The sequence below is a fragment of the Nematolebias whitei genome, chromosome 5, assembly GCF_014905685.2.
Source record: "Nematolebias whitei isolate Nwh7 chromosome 5, NemWhi1, whole genome shotgun sequence".
NCBI lineage: Eukaryota > Metazoa > Chordata > Actinopteri > Cyprinodontiformes > Rivulidae > Nematolebias > Nematolebias whitei.
In genome coordinates, this window is record NC_056502.1 from 25,137,312 (window position 1) to 25,153,131 (window position 15,820).

Consider the following 15,820-nt stretch of genomic DNA (forward strand, 5'->3'; position numbering starts at 1 on the left):
TATATGTGTGTGTGTGTGTGTGTGTGTGTGTGTGTGTGTGTTTGTATGTACTGTATGTATATACACTCAGTATGTCTCTTATGAGTTGCCTATGAACAGTTCCTATGTACTTGTATGAAAATGCAATGAATTTGTACTTTCTGGAAGGCTATGTAAGGACAAACTCAAAGTTTTTTTGTATGTTCGTGTAAAAGTAAAATAAATGAGTTGACAACAAACAAATGACCTTCTAAAATGCAAATTTTTGGTTAGTCGTCACTTTTTCTCTTTTTTACACTTTTTTTTTCACTTTGGATATTTCCCAGCTATGGAGTAAAACCTGCTGAGGCAGAACTTAGGAACAAACCTCCCATATGTCTAATGGTTTCCAGAAATCTGGAAACAGATCAGTATTTTCTCGTTTGTAGGAGTTTGTGAATGCCTGTGTCTCTGTACTGATCAGATGCTTGTCTTTGTCCTCTTTTAATTAAGGGTGTTCATGGGTGAGTTGAGCTATTTTTTTGACAGAACAAAAACATGTATAACTGTCATTGCAGCCATTAGTGCCAAAAACTTAATTAGAATACTCAATTCCTAGTTTTTACCCTGACTGCCCTGTTGTAGCTTCACTTTCCTCCTCCTTTATAGGACACTACACATTTGTGGCTGTGGAATGATCTGTCACTTTCCTGTTTTGTGTATTACAGAAACACAAATGGTTTGTTCCACTATGGAGTAAGCTGTTGGGGGAAGAATCAGGGTTACGAGATGTGTCTGCCTGTCCTGTGTCTTTCTGCACTTTCTTTATTCCTTGTGTTTCACCTGATCTAAATCCTAATCACTCCAGGTGTTTCCCTACTAGTCTCATTAGTGTCTGTATGTAGTCTGTGTGTTGTCACTCCCCTGGTCTCTGGGCATTATCCTTTCCACTGTGTCATGATCTGTATCTGCTCTGTCCTGTCATTCTCCAACCAGTAAGTTTTTAGTTGCCCTGTCACCTCATTTTTTGTAAATGTTATTTTACTTACATTATCAATGAGTTCCTTGTGATCAGCCTGCACGCGGTCTCAAATAGTAATGCAGATCGTGCCAATATGGGACACACACAATAAAATCTGCATCTAATTAAATAAAATAAAATAAAAAGAATAAAAAATAAATATAATAATTGAAATACCAATGACAATACAAAACTTAAAAATGTGTGGTGAAAAAATGACAAAACACAATTGTTCTTGCAGTGATTTTTCTCCTGTAACTACTTTGTATATTGTCACACCTACAGCATGTCCGTGGTGCCAATCAGTACGAGGCTAGTTAGGGATGATGGTATTTTGGAGGAGTCAACTCTCTTGATTGCCTTACGATAGAAGCTTTTTCCTTCTCTGGACAAGTTGATCTTCAGGATGTGTACTTTCTGCCCAAAGGGAATGAAAACGTTAAGTTTTTGGTGCACCCTCAAGACCTGGACTGATCACTATTGGACAATCCTTTCTGAAGTCCTGACCACTCTCTGCAGATATAGTAGGCCTGCCTTCCACATTACACAGACCAGTTAAGATTTTCACCTACTGGATATGAAAGCCCAGTTATTTGAATCTTTACCTAAGCCTCTTTGTGTTGTGTCGGTATAAACTCTTTAGTTTTATGTTTAGAGGTAGTTGCTGTGCCCCACCAGACTTGCCACTTCCCTCCTTTGGACAATCCTGGCCTTGTATGTGAGATGGCTGACACAAAGGATACATGTTCTGACATAGATCCTTGTGGAATATTTTTTAATAATCAGTCAGTGAACTTTACAGTCCATATCATGAAGGGAGACTTGACTTTGACATCTGGCTCATAAATACAAGTGTAGTTGTTGTTCTTTAGGCTGAACTGTTACTCATGGGTCATCACAGCAAGCGAACTTCCACAAAATACAATAAAAAGTTTTAAAAAATAAAATTATAATAACTAAAAAAGCATAGATAAAACAGTCATAAAAACTCATACACTAAGATGCATGTTACCAGGTGCCTTTCTATGTGAGAGTATGTTTAGAGGACATTATTTAGGATGTCATGGCAGAGGGAACAAATGAATGTTTGCACCCGTTCTTCTTTTAGAGGGACCATCAGTCTCCTGCCAGATGGCAGCTACTTGAATAATGTTAGCAAGGGTTGTGTTGGGTCATTATAAACCTGAATTGCAACCCCCCCCCCCCCCCCAAAAAAAAAAAAAAAAAACCTGAATATACAGGTTTGCCTATCAGCATAGTTTGAATTATGAGTTCTAATTTTTTTTTTTTTAAGTGATTTGCCACAACAAACAGTTCTGGCCAAGGTTTAAATAGTATTTTGATGGCTGCACTACAATGATTTTAGAGCTTTTTGACAAAATAGTCCGTTTACCAGGAGGGAAAGGGCTGTGTTTAAAGCTGCAGAAATAGCATTTGAAGTACACCTGACATACTGGCATACATACTGTGATGGGTCCACTGACACAGGTGGTGAATTCTTTTGAGTTTAGGCCAACCCCACCTATAGGAATACACCTGTGTCCCATAACATCCTACAGCTGAATCTCTTTGTCCAAAGCAACCACAAATAATTCTCCCCACCAGTGTCACATATGACAGCTGTCTGAGGATGTCCTGGTATTAATCCTATATGTATGTTTGGATGGATGAATAAATCAATGGGCGGATATAAATGTTTAAGTTTTTAACAGAAAAACTTTGCAAGAGGTGTAATTTAAATTTTGAATGAACTTTAATTAAATTCAAGCAATTTTTGGAACCAAAATCATCACAATAGGTAGGTGGAAATGAATAGATGGTTCAATGGATGGATAATAACTGGAGGGATGAATAAACATAAATGGACAGACAGGGGGATAATGAGCGGATGGATGGATGGATGGATGGACTGAAGATGAACGATAGACAGGTGCATGATTGCAGATTGACAGATGGACAATGTAAGGGTGAACAGAGAACAGGTGAACGAAAATAAAAACGGATGGATGATACGAACATATAGAAGGAAACTATTAACTTATTTGTTTTGTAATCACACTTATAAATCTTATCAGACTGATAGGACATGAGGTATGGCTCTGAAAACAACAAAAAAACAAAACAAAAATTCAATTTGTGTTTGAGATCAGAGGACAAACTGTAAAAAAGGCACAAGAAAGGCAAATAAAAATGAATATGGAAAGATGAGATAAAAAGGCAGAGAGCTGGAAGAAAATGTATTCTTTAGGTCATGTGTAGCTGTCAACATGCAGACAGCATATATCTCCTTTAAATGAAGCAGACAGTGGATTTAAGATCAGAAGAATGGGCAACAAGAGGTAATGAAGCGATGTAAACTGTCGGAGAACAGCTGTTGGATGTGACCTTTAAACCCAGTGCATCACATTTACACGCCCAAACACTCACTCCTGCAGTTTCACAGGTTCCACAGATACATTTGAATGTTTGTGCCTGGCTGAACCTCTCTGGATTTAAGAAAATGGCAGGTGTATCAGTCTGTTTTCATAAGAGATCTTGTTTTGTAGCTTGTGTAACTCAAGCATCGGATAAATAAAAAGTGTTTGAGTAGGTCTCTGTTTTTTTTATTGGTCTATGAGCATATTTTTTGTTTGTTTCTTGGGATTGGGGAGACTTGTATTCATGCTGTATTTGATAATCAAACATTAATTTTCTGAGAATTTAGTCCTTTGTACTGTATTATTTAAACAAATATGTCCAAAACAATTTATTCTTCAATTTTGTACTTCTCTTTTGTATTTCAACATGTTTCCTCTGAGGCATGTTTTTTCATCAGTGTGCTATATTATTAATTTAGCTCCTGTTAGATATAATGTATATGTATTTGTTAGGAGATAAATAACCTTTAACTGGGATTAACATGCTAATTTAAAACTTAAACCTATAAAAAATATGAGATTTACATCCTAAATGAAATATCCTGATGTGCTGGGTTACAATGTTGTATATTTTTAATTTTAATTATTCGGTGTTGAAAGAAGATACTATTAGTAAAGGTTGTTATAGCTTTTAAAAGTTAAAAAGTGATCTAGATGTTCAGATTTAAGTTGGTATCTATCATATCTGGTCTGAGATAATTATTATTACACTCTGTTCAGTTTCAGTGTTGTTTTCAAACCATCACTTTAATGTAGTTCAGTCTCCGAGTAGCAATTTATTTGAACCACTGGGAAAAGAAACAAAAGAATTAAAGGCCCAGTGTTCCTTGAAGGAATTCATGTTGCTCAAAGTCTTTTATGTCAAACTGTTTAAAATTATTTTTAGTTATGACCTTATCACCATCAATCTGGTTGGCCCACTACGTGATTGCGCTGCTTGTGGGACTGCGTTTGTTGTGGCTCCTCTGCCTGAATGATGAAGTCCTTTGGATGAAAGACGAAAAGTTTCAACAAATAAACCATCCAGAGGACCTGACTTAACTTTGTTGGACTTTTTACCTGGATTAATGAACATGAACTTTAATAAAATGATTTTAGGTTGAGATGTGACAACTGTTTAGGTCAAATGTTATAAATAAATTCTTGCACATTTGCAAGATTTGTTAGCACTCAGAATGTGTAAAAGACACTCTGCAGCTATTAGGGGTGGAACAAGATGGTCATTTTTATTGTATTTTATTTTACCTCGCCTCAGTTTTGATCAGTTCATTTCCTTTCAACTCAGACTATCTTATATTCTAACAAGTTCCTGCAGTTTCTGCTGGAGAGATGGAGAAAGTTGCGACAAAGTGATGTGCTGAGGTGGTCCTTGGTCAACATGTCTATATGAAATGTTACACAAATTATTTAAAGTGCAAAAGCATCTTAAATACTAATTTTACCACAGGACTATATGCTGACAGCAATCTGATTGTGCTTCACAATTCCAACTCAACAAATAAATCTTGCAACCCTTGATTTTGCAAGATCATTTGGCATGAGATTGTGTTATACCTCTAGTTGCTAACACAATGCATTGTTGCTCTGTGTGTAAAATTGACTACATTACAGCTTTTTTGTTTTCAAAGTTAGCTTTAAGTGGCCATCCTTAATGAGGGTTATTCTAAAAGTTAGTCAGTAGATCAACAAAAAATGTTGAATTGTGTCATTTGGACCAGTTTCTTTAAGTGAAAAATGTTTCATCCCCCATCCAGGGGACTTCCTCAGTCTACGGCCTGCCAAACAGATCTGTCCCACAGGTAGCCTTCACAGCTGTGTTTCAAGCCGACCTCCTGTTGGAATCTCAAAAGTGTCTTAAACCTATGGGACAGATCTGGTTGTCAGGCCATAGACTGAGGAAGTCCTCAAGAAGGGGGACGAAACGTTTCTCACTTAAAGAAACTGGTCTAGATGACAAGATTTAACCTTTTTTTGTTGTTGTTTACCTGGATGATTAAGCTTACAACTCTTTTTTTTTTTTATCAGTAGACGACGTACATCTAACAATTATTCTTTGAGAGTTTTATTAAAATATATCCAGTGGTTCATGAGATAATTTTTGGACAAACATGTTGGACTACAATGGTTAATGTTAAGCTTTTAAAGATATTGGCCAATCTGTATCACTTAGAGTATGTTAGAGATGTTTCTTAACTAGTACCACACCAGATTGATCGGATTCAATCTGGTGTGCCGTACATCAATCATTTTGGAATTGATCGAGGAAGGTACATCAATTTTTGTGTTTAAGGTTAATTAGCTGTGGTGACTAGTTTGAATTGAGTGGACTACACAAGTTATTCAGTTGAAGATGTACCGCCAATCATTAGTTTCTAATAGATCAATAAAAATTGGATTAGGATTTTCCTAAAACGACAAACCCAGAGATAATAATTATTATTCCCACCCTTCATGGTAGTGGCTGAAGATGAGGTGAAAATGACATTTCCACAACTATTTACAAAAATTTGACTTTACTGTATGTTCATAATGCAGGTTCATGCAGGAAACCATCCGTTTCAAAGATCAAGGGAAAACCTCTCACTGCAGCCACTGATACTCCTCCAGTCCATATATCTGTATGCCTGTCACTACCCTCAGTGTTAGTTTCAGACACCAAAACACAATCCAAGTGACAAGGGACAAATTCTTCACCAGAGAGATTTAAATGACAACACACACTGTCTGATCTCTGGATAAATAGAGGTCAGCAATAAATCAAGGCCGTCTGGGAAGAACTATTAATAAGAGCAAAGGCAGACGAAGAGAAAAAACTCATGGAGGCGAGGATAGAAATGTTTTCTTTTTAAAACTAGAGCAGTGTATGTGTGTGTGTGTGTGGGGGGGGGGGGGGGGGGGGTGTTAGGATCTCATGTGCAATCCTTTGGTAATTTCTTTTGTGTATTACACATTAAGAACTCTATCAACTATATCATAAATTGGAGCGTGTGTCTGTTCCTGAGAGGGAAAGATTAGAAAGTAATCATCTTTGCTTCATGTAATATGCTCTCTGCACGAACAACATATGGCTGAGAATGCTTGTGTGCGTTTACACCTCTGCACGCAATGTTTGCTCAAGGACCGTTTACTGCTTTTCATGTTGCTAACTCATAATTCTGCCTTTGTTCATGTTCTTGCTCTCAGTAAGTCTCTTCTCTGTGTTATGTTTTTGGCACTGCACACCTATACAATTTTAATCAGTTATTTGGGAGACACCCCCACAATTACAGTGATAACACAATTGCAAAATCGACCATCATTGACCGTTAGCCTAAGGTGGCCTGGTACCGAGTACACTTATGGTATGGTATGGTATAAAGTTTATTCATTTAAAAAAAATACTAAACAATTCCATAACAATATAAAAAAGATACAAAAGATTTAAAATGAATGGCAGCAGAAAGAAGAAAAAATCTTATTATATCTGCCCCTTTTTTCAAACAATTAGTTCAATCATAATTTTCAAGTAACAGAACAAAATTAATAACTCTTTTTAATTTTTCTAATTCTAATACAAAGCACACACTAAGCTACTTCATTTTTTTTTTTTAACATTTCAGTTTTGATCTTTTTCTTAAATGTACACATTGACTTGGCATTTTTCACATCACTCTCTAGAACATTCCACAATCCAACTCCTTGGATTGAGGTAGACCTTCCCTTCAGACCAGTTCTGAATTTTGGTTTGACAAATATCTCTATCCCCTTAAGATTATAGCAACTTTACCTTTTAACAAAAATTTTTTGGATATTGAATGGTAATGTGTTATTTTGAGCCCTATATGGTACATAACTGATAAAATACTATAATCTACCAAATCATGGAACTTCAATAACTTCAGTTGATAAAATAATTGCTTGATGGGTGACTGTAATGCTTTCTGGTGATAATTCTTATAGCTCTTTTCTGTAAAGTAAAAATAGGCTTTGTAAATGTTTTACACACTTTCCCCCAAATATCAATGCAATAGATTAAATGTGGAACAATGATTGTGTTATTGTAGTGAACTAAGCCTCAGGTCAAAGTCCTGGCCTTGAGGGCCTTCCTGGGACAAGAACTGTATTTCATTGATTTGGGTCCAGAAACACAAGATTAAGTTCATCCAGAGACTTTCTAAGTGTCCTGCGCTGATCAATTGAAAGAACACTCTCTTTTTTCTATTATCATTACTATTTTACAAATGTTTTGATAATCAAAGTGTGTTTAGTTCTAACCATTTTTAAATGTTGAAGTGAACTAATCATTTTTAATCAACTGTGAAACAGTATTAATGATTTTTAATCCTCATTCAAAGTAGAAATCAAATTGGAATGTGGTACGGAGTAATTCATGCATTTTCTGATCTTCTGTTTGAAATGAGCACATTGTGAAGTTGGTCAAAGGTCGAAGACAAGTTGTTGGAACGAACTGTCATGTTTTTATATCCTCTCAGACGTAAATAGAGAAGCTGGCACCTGTTTTCCCCCCAACTCGTCCAAACATTTCTCTCGTCTGTCTCTAAAACATTTTCAATCTGTTCCAAAACATTTTCTGTTTTTCTGACTTCTAGTGACCTCTTACGTCACAAAAACACACCCCTGTCTGGTCGATTTGACCAATCAGGAACCTCCCAAACGAACCGGAAATAGAACTCTTTAAATGTCGGCACTTCCTAGTTCAAACCAGTCGTTTGCAGAGAGCGGCTCCAGTCGGGTGGAGAGTCGTTTGCAGCTCCAGTCGAGTGCAGTCGAGTTCAGTTCTGGGAGCAGAACCGAACGGAAGAAGTGCTGGGGAGAACAGAAGTCCAGACATGATCCAGAGCTCTTCCGAGTCTTGTGGGAATTATGCAATCTTCCACATCTGAGTGGAACTTCTGAAGGACTCCACTCATGTGAAGTCCACTCGTGAGGTGAACTGTTGTTGATGAAGTCCCGCCACCACGCCTGATGGTTCTCTGCCATCCTACGGAGACGCTGGACCGGTAGCGTTAACTGGAGCTCCGTATCCGCTGATTCATCGTCAGAGAGGTAATGAGTCGAGTTTACTACCGAGCGTACCGAGGAAAGCTGGGTTCGAATGGAAGGTGCCGTTCTGTTCAACACTTTCACTCACACACACCATCTCCCTCCCTCTAAACTTCATCTTTCCATCTTTAAACTCTTCTATCTGCTAGAAATCATTCCAGATAATTTTAGAAATGTCTGTTGTACAGCTGGAAGCAAGGGAAACCATCGCCGTATGGTTTTCTAATTGTAAACTGATTAATTAACCTGTTGTTATTTTCATATTTTGCCAAATTAATGTAAATGTTTTGATGTTAAATTTTGATTCTGAAAATAAATGACCACGTTCATTTTGATGGGTCAAAGAAAATTAACGTCTCACGTTACATTTTTAATTATTCAATGCACGATATTATTCAGTCCAGAAAAATGAATGAATCCGTTTAATTTATGAATATATCACAGAATATGTTCATCTACATTATACAACATGTACAGAGCTTTATCATTTAATAATTCCCTGACTTTGTACAGTACTGCAATAGATTTAGCTATTTTTGTTTTTACAGAATTTATGTGATTTTTCCATGTTAGCTGTTCATCAATGATTACACCCAAAAATTTAATCTCATTAACTCTACAAATCTCAACACCCTCAATTTTAAATGGATCATCAACAGTTCTCTTTTTGTTACTAAATATCATGTCGTTATCAAGTTTTGTCTAAATTTAATGATAATTTATTAAGTTTAAACCAAGTTTGTATTTTATCAAATTCTGTCTTCATCAATTCCAACATCCATTTTACATCTTTACCCAAACAAAAAAAATGTGGTGTCATCTGCAAAAAGGACACATTTGAGGAGTCCTGATACATTCACTAAGTCATTCACATATAAAATAAATAACTTTGGTCCAAGTACAGAGCCTTGAGGAACTCCACACGTGATATTGCAGAGGTCAGATCTTACACCATTTATTTGTACAAACTGTTTCCTATCTTTTAAATAGCTAGATACCCAGTGTAATGCTGGTCCTCTTATACCATATTTATTTAATTTTTCAAGGAGAATAGTGTGGTCAATAGTATCGAATGCTTTTTTTTAAATCAACAAAAATACTAACACAATATTGTTTTTGATCGACAGCAGTAGTTATTTGTTCTATTATTTCCATGAGAGCCATTGATGTAGAGTGTTTTGCTCTAAACCCATACTGATTGCTACTTAGAATGTTTTGTTTAGTAATAAATTTATCTAATCTGGTCACAAATAGTTTTTCTAGAATTTTTGAGAACTGTGGTAATAAGGATATTGGTCTATAATTATTGAACACACATTTATCACCATTTTTAAAGAGAGGAACTACCTTAGCTACTTTCATATTGTCTGGAAATATTCCTTTTGAAAATGATAAATTACAAATATATGTAAACGGCTCGATAACATAACTCATGTCCTTTACAAACATCATATCCATGTCCACCCAGTCTTTTGATCTTTTATCTGTAAGATTTTTTACTACATTCATTATTTCTTCTTTGTCAGTTCCATTAAGAAAAATACTGTTGTCACAACTTATAACTGAATGGTTCACATTATTGTCCACTTTTGGTATTTTTGCTGCAAGGCTTGATCCAACGTTCACAAAATAATGATTAAATTAATTTACAATTTCATTTTCATCATGGATTTCATCGTCATCCTTCAAAAAATATTGTGAAATACCTGTTTTTGCTTTATGACTTTTCAGAACACTATTTATTACTCGCCATGTTGCTTTCATATCACCATTACTTTTATTTAATAAATCACTATAATATTCCTTCTTGTGTTTCCTTATAATCCCTACTAATTTATTTTATACTTCTTATATTTCTTACTGTCTTAATGTCACTTATGAACCACCCTATGCTCAAACCTGGCATCTGTTGTGGATAGCCCATGCCTAGCACAGAAGTCTAATAAGCTAACTCCATTCAGGTTCAGATATTCATTCATTCAACCTTTATTTAGACAGATAAGTCACATTGAGCCTAGAAGACTCATTTACAAGTGAGATCTGTTTAGACAGACAGAAAGTAGTGAAACTGGACACGTAGGAATTAGATAAGGGAGATTTTTCTTCCCAATTTCCCCCCTTCCAGATGTCTCCATCATTGCCCACGTGAGCATTGAAAGCATTGGGTCCCTGTGTACAAAATTTTGCTCCACCACATGTACCACATGTGGTGCGAATGACAATAAAGAATCTCTGACTCTGACTCTCTGACTCTGAAGTCACTCAAAGTAAGGTTTCCTGTTTGGTTCATTGTTTCTTCATAAAGGTTTTGATTTTTTTCTTATTCTGACTCCTCCCCCAAGGCCTGTTTGCCATGGGAGACCCATGACAAACAGGGCCATTTCCATGGGCTAATGTTCCAGACATCGTAGCCCCCATCTCCTCTCTCATAACTACATCCTTAAACTTTTACAGCAATTTATTAAAAAAAAAAACTTTTGTAACTCTTAACATTGCCAACAGTTTCCCTGTATTTTTATTTATATAGAATGTGATTGGTTATATGCAAGTGTAAATAGCAGCAGCAACAAGCTTATTGTATGTACTTGCAGAACAGTCTGTAGTATCTCAGCAGAAGTCTTGTAATTTCTCTGCCAGAATATTTATGAAACGTGAACCTAAAACATTGTAAATATTTACAATTTCATATTTACATGAACCATTTTCTCTATATGTAAATATTATAATTACTTTTTCACTTTTTGGTACTTTATTTTGTACCCTTGTTGCATGCTTTAGTATTTCTTATTTGTTTGTTCTTTGTTTTTGTTTTTTAGTGAGTCAAATCAGTTATTTTCATCTTGAGCATTTCATTGTACTGTTAACTTTGTGATAACCTTGCATATGACCAATAAACACAATTTGAACTGGAACCACTATGAAATCTTTGAGATTAGAGAAGTATAAAAATGACAGAAATTCATTTTTTTGTCTCGACCCTTTTCAGAGTAACAATTCATCAGTCTGGTTAGAAATATGCTTATTGCTCTAAACTGAGGATGTTCAAAGAGCTATCTACAACAAGTAAGATCAGTTGTTCATAAAACTTTCTAAAAAACAACTATTCAAATTGTAAGTGGACTGCATTTACATAGAAATTCTCTAGATTCAAAGTAATTTTGCAATGCCAGTCACATTCGCTCATACACAGATCGGGGGGCAACTTGGGATACAGTGTTTTGCCCAAGGACACTTCCACAAGTGGCAGGGAAAATCCAGATCAAACTGTAAGATGACCACTCCTCCGTCTGAGCTGTTGTCATGATCAGCAGCCCCCAAACTTTTTATACTTGAAAACTGCAGGCTCTTTATTAAAAGTGTTAAAAACTGTATAAATATTTTTACATTTTAACTACTTGTCTGGAAAATTATATTTTCTTGATGACTTGTTTTCCAGTCTACAGCAAGACTCGCACAGAAACAAAATCTCAAGTAAATGAAAGGCAGCAAGTGTTTTCCTTCAGCTACCTGACAGTTTCCAGGTGTTACTTGGAATAATGTGAGGGAAGGGGCTCATATGATTATTGGTTGAGAGGTAAAACACTAACATTTTGTCTGAAATTCTTTCCACTGTTAAAACAAACTTGGGAATGGTCAGTGATATGTAATTAGCCATAATTACACACCTTTTAATCATCTGCTTAACAACTGGATTGTCAGTCTTGAGTCCCATGTAACAAAAACCCACTGGACCCTCCTAATTTTTTTTAAGTGTCTTTAGCCACAACACTTTGTGCTAAATGCCCAGTTCATACTATATCCATCCTGGGTGAGTTTATTGCAAGTGGTCAGCTCTGAGAGCATTGACAGCAAAGTTAATGTGCACCTCTAAAGGTTTTGCAATCATATGTTAATTATCTGCTCTGTTTGCAGATGTGCATGCAGCCACATTACACTGTGAGCTGTCATTGAGTAGGCAAAAGGTCAGGTTTATGAAAAATCTATCTAGAGACAAAATTATTTTGATATTAACACAGTTCAGAGGCATTTGAGTGACATTTTGTAGAGTTATATAATGTTAAACTTAATAACCTTGCATCCAGAAATTATCTTCTGCTTGTTCTGGGGTTGGGTCACAGGGGCAGCAGCTTAAGCAAGGAGACCCAGACATCACTTTTCCCAGCCTTCACTTCCAGCTCTTCTGGGATGTCCTGGGTCTTCCCCAGGGTCTCCTACATGGACATGGACATGCCTGGAAAACCACTCTAGGGAGGAGGCCAGGGGGGAACTTTACCAGATGCCCTAACCACTTCAACTGGCTTCTCTCAATGTGGAAGAGCAGCAATTCTACTCTAAGTCCCTCCCAAATAAAACTGAATTCTCACCCTATCTCTAAGGGAGAGTCCAGCCACACTTCAGAGAAAACTAATTTTGACCACTTGTATCAGTGATCTTGTTCTTTCGGTCACTGTAAAGTTTGTGACGAAAGTTGCAGGTACAAATGTAGACCAAGCAGTAAACAGAGAGCTTTGCCTTGCAGCTTAACTCTCTTCCACAACTGACTGGCACATAGTCCTTGATACTGCAGAAGTGGAACCAATCTGTATGTTAATCTCCCGCTCCATTTGTTAACAAAACCCAGAGAAACTTGAACTCCTCACTCCCAACCCAAAAATGGCAATCCACCACTTTCCAACTAAGGATCATGGTCTCACATTTGGAGGTGCTGATTCTCATTCCAGCTGCTTTACACTCAGCTGTGAATCGCTCTAGTGAGAGCTAAAAATCATGGCATGATGATGTCAATAGGATCACATAATTTGGAAATAACAGAGATGAATTCTGAGGCTACCAAACCAGACTCCCTCTACCCCTGTCTGCATTGAGAAATTCTCTCCATAGAAGTTATGAATAGAATTGGTGATGAGGAGGAGCCCTGGTGGAGTCCAACTCCTACTCTGAAGGGGTCCAACTTACTGCCGGCAATACGGACCAAACGTTCACACCTTTTGTATAGGGACTATTTGGCTTGTAACAATGAACCCCCAATCCCATATTCATAAAGCACACTATACAGTGTACCACTAGGAACATGGTCAAATGCCTTCTCCAAATCCACAAAACCCATGTAGACTGGTTGGTAAAATTCCCATTTCCCCTCGAGGACCCTAGTGAAGGTAAAAAGCTGGTCCAGTGTTCCAGAGCCAGGACAGAACCTGCATTGTTCCTTCTGAATCTGAGGTTTGACCATTGATCGAACTCCCTTCTCCAGCACCCTTGAATAGACATTACCAGGGAGGCTAAGGAGAGTTATGCTCCTGGTATTCTAGCACAACCGCTGATCTCCCTTTTTGAAGAGAAGAACTACCATAGTCTTTCAATCCAGTGGCACTGCCCTTGATGTCCACATATGTGGCAAAGGCATGTCAACCAAGAAAGCCCAGCAACAACAGCCTTAAGGAACTTGTGGGTAGCTCTCATCCACCTCTGGGTCCCTCAGCAACTTCAGCCCTGGTTATGGATGGACCAACCTTCAAGTCCCCTGACACAGCTTCCTGACATGTTGGTGGGATTGAAAAGGTCCGTGAAGTATTCTTTTCACCTCCTGACAATTTCACTGTTTTATGTCAACAGCACCTCACATCTGCTATACACTGTATTGGTAAAGTGCTGCTTTCCCGCTTCAGTCAATTGATGGTATACCAGAATCTAAGTGGAGCCAACTAAGTCTCTGACCAAGGCCTCACTGAATTCCTCAATCTGATCTTTTGCCTCAGAACAGCCAGAGATGCAGATTGTTTGCTTGCCGATACCCCTCAGCTGCCTCTGGAGTCCTACCAGCCAACAAGGTCCAATAGGACTCCTCCTTCAGCTTGATGGCTTCCCTCAGGGGAAGCCATCAACCCCATGGGTTTGAGAATGTCCACTGTGAGAGGTATAAACTTAGCGGCCACAGCTTCAGGCAGCTGCCTCGACAATCAAAACAGGAAACATGGTTCATTCAGACTCAATGTCTCCCGCTCTTGCTAGGGAAGTTCTCTTAGAGGCGTGAGATGAATATTCTTTTGACAGGTTCTTCTGCCAGACATTCCCAGCAAGCCATCACTACATGTTTGGGTCTACGAGGACTGTCAGGCATCTTCCCCTGCCATCTGACCCAACTCACTCCAGGTGATGATTAGTTGACAGCTCAACTCCTCTCTTCACTTAGGTATATGCAGATGATCAAATGGCTAACTACAAATTCTATCATCTATCTGTGACCTAGGGTGTCCCTGTGCACTTATGGACAATGTTCAACAACAATTCAAGCTTGGTGTTTGGGATGGACAAAATCATGACTAGCACAGAAGTCCAACAACAGAATGCCGCTCGGGTTCAGATCAGAGATGTAAATCCTCCCAGTCATGCCCCATCCAGAAAATACTGTTGCTACCCACATGGACACTGAAGTCCCCCAGCAGAATTGATGAGTCCCCAGTTGGAGCATCTTTCAACACCCCCGCAAAGGCATCCAAGAAAGTTGGGTACTCCGAACTACTGTTTGGTATATAAGCACAAACAACAGTTAGAGCCTGTTCCCCCACCCAAAGTCATGGGGAAACTCTCATCTACTGGGAAAAACTCCAACACACAGGCACCAAGCCAGGGGGCTAGGGGGCTATAAAATCAACAAAAAAGACAAAATAAGGAGAAACTCAAGACATAGCCTCCTGCAATCTGCACTGATGAATAAATTCCTGATAAAATGCATGCTTTTTTTTTAGAGGGATTTTGATAAACAGCTTATTTAAAGTTTTCACCAAATAACCCCCCCACCCCCGCAAATAAACGAACAAACAGCTGCCTCTTCAAAATATTTCAAAGAGATGACTTTATCTTCAAATTAATGGCAACTGAATTTACCTTTCTTTCTTTTTCTTGAGACGTCCAGGCAATAATGATTTTGTGTCTGTGGGGTCATGTCAGTTCAGTAGGAGGCCCCTAAACTTGTAACAATAGAGTGCAGGCAGACTACCAACTGTATGCAGATACAAAGTGTCCAGACAGCTTACCAATGTAGTCTGAACACATCAAGGCCATTCACACCTGTATTTAGCAATGCCCAAATTCAGATGAGTGGCTCAAGATGGAATTTTAGTTCCCAGTCTAAACGATGTTCAAGAGTTTCAATATGTATGTTTTTCACTTAACTGTGAATTATATTTAAAATCATTATGACTTTTTAAAACACTACTTTTACAATATTTCATAATAGCCCCTCTATTGCCTGTAATGTAACAAGCCAAAGATTGTCATCAGCTCTTTTAGAAAACTTTATGTGTTTTCCTTGTGCTTGCTTTAGCAGATGGATGGTTCAAACAGTCAGCCACACACAAACAGCAGTCAGACTGCTCTGTCT

At 37.7% G+C, this 15,820-nt stretch overlaps 1 protein-coding gene across 1 annotated transcript in view; it reads left to right on the forward strand.

Moving 5' to 3' along the window:
* The window catches only part of col14a1a (collagen, type XIV, alpha 1a), a 179,941-nt gene that overhangs the window by 46,550 nt on the left and 117,571 nt on the right, over positions 1-15,820 (forward strand). The window lies entirely within an intron of this gene.